This window comes from Atta colombica, unplaced genomic scaffold (assembly GCF_001594045.1).
Source record: "Atta colombica isolate Treedump-2 unplaced genomic scaffold, Acol1.0 scaffold302, whole genome shotgun sequence".
In the NCBI taxonomy this organism is placed as follows: domain Eukaryota; kingdom Metazoa; phylum Arthropoda; class Insecta; order Hymenoptera; family Formicidae; genus Atta; species Atta colombica.
In genome coordinates this window covers 119,584-121,525 of record NW_017259407.1, presented here as the reverse complement: position 1 = coordinate 121,525, position 1,942 = coordinate 119,584, and positions in this window count along the sequence as shown.

Genomic DNA, 1,942 nt, shown 5'->3' with positions numbered 1-1,942 from the left:
GAATCAACCAACTACAGTCGAGCATTCTCCTGTCGTTTGACTGTAAGTCAAAGTAGACTTTGACTGTAAGTCAAAGACTGTAAGACAGGCGAATACTCGAGAGTAGTTAGTTGATTTTTACATACTGAGCCGGTTCCTTAGATGGAAAATAGTGTTTGCAAGTGTCTCTCTTTCTCTTTTTCGCCATTTCTCTTTTGCATGATTTACGATAGGCAATAACAGAGCTCTGATTGAACAGCTCGTTATTCCCTGTTCTCTATACCTATTGCCTGTGTCTATTATGTTTAATCCTTTACTGCTACTGTCATTGTAGACCACACATTTCTATAAATGTCGCATGAGAGACAAAGTCAATTGTGAAACGCGAAACATGGGGCGGTATTTATAGTCTGTTTTAATTTTAAAACTCTTAAGATGTTAATTGCTAATACAGTTCTCGGATTGACTTATGACATCTTAACACTGTACTTAAGACAGTCTTAAATATAAGAATTTACTATGAATATCGGCCTGTTTCGCATCGTGAAATTAATACTGAATCTTTCCATGTTTAACACTCTTTATGTTTCTCTTTCTATAAGAAAGAGAACCTTAGGGCGTTCACACCTCAACAAAAAAGCGGAAAAGCAGCAGCCAATCAGAACTCTAACTGGTGTTAGTTACAATTTCGTTTTTTTTTTGTACTTACTACTAGCGCGAATTCTGATTGATCACTGCTTTTCTGCTTTCTGCTTTTCCGTCAAGGTATGAACGCGTCCTAAGATGCGCATTATGATGTGTGTCAAACAAGGAAAAAAAGCTTTGTTTCTTATGCAACATTCATAAAACAGAGACAGTAGAAATTTATGGGCTTTTTACAATAAGTCATTAGTCACAAGCTAAAAATTGCTAATCACAGTTGTCTCTCAATTTTTAGGTTCTGATTTCTGATTTATGACTAATGGCTTATTGTAAAAGGTCCGTTATGGATTAATTGTAGAAGGCATTAGAGAGAGAGACGCTAAATTGAGCACATCATGTTATCTCTTCCACCATGGTTCAGTCTGCATTAAGCATTAATCCGGATCAATAGGTGTTTTAAGCCATAAGAAATTGATCAATCACAGTGTCGAATGCGAGGAGAATAATTGACTATGATTCGTCCATTTCTTATGGCTTAAAAACATCTATTGATCCGGACTTAATACAATTGAAACGTGCGTGCTAATTCTAATGCATTAGGACACCTTCATATCTTGACAGAAAAGCAGAAAGCAGAAAAGCAACATAAAACGTAGAGTGTATAGCAATTGCTCACGATCCAATTGCGCACAAGACAATCACAGCACTAAAAAAAAAAAATAACCCAATACTCCCCGCAGAAATCGCTGTGATTGGCAGTGGGCAATTGTTACAGTGCTCAATAGAACCACTTCCTAAAACGTAGACGGTAGCGGTAGTCAATCCAACATTTTGGTTTCTTTACTACTTACATTTTATGTCTCCGATACATCAACGCGATGTTCGTCGCGCGCGACAATGAATGTACAGCTTTACCGATGTTTTCATTCTAAAAGTATACTGTCATTGGATATCGCGTGTCGCGCTGGTGTGTCGGAACCATTAAACGTGATCTACAATCAAGTTGCAAACACTTCGCCGCCAGTCGTAATGCTTCGCAACAGTCAATCAGAAGCGTCAATAATCGACTCTGTCGCTACATACATCTTAAACTGGTTCTACATTAGTTGCAAGTTGATCGCAAGTTTGTTGCGACAGCCAATCTGAAGCTTGCATTTTGAAATCAACGCTTCATATTGCAACAAACTTGCGATCAGCTTGCAATTAATGTAGAACCGACTTTACTTGTCGCTGTATGCCCTTTATTATTTATGTTTGTATCAAGAAGCCAGTTATAAAAATTTCTTAAATTTATTATGTATATAACATGTTAAATATGAAC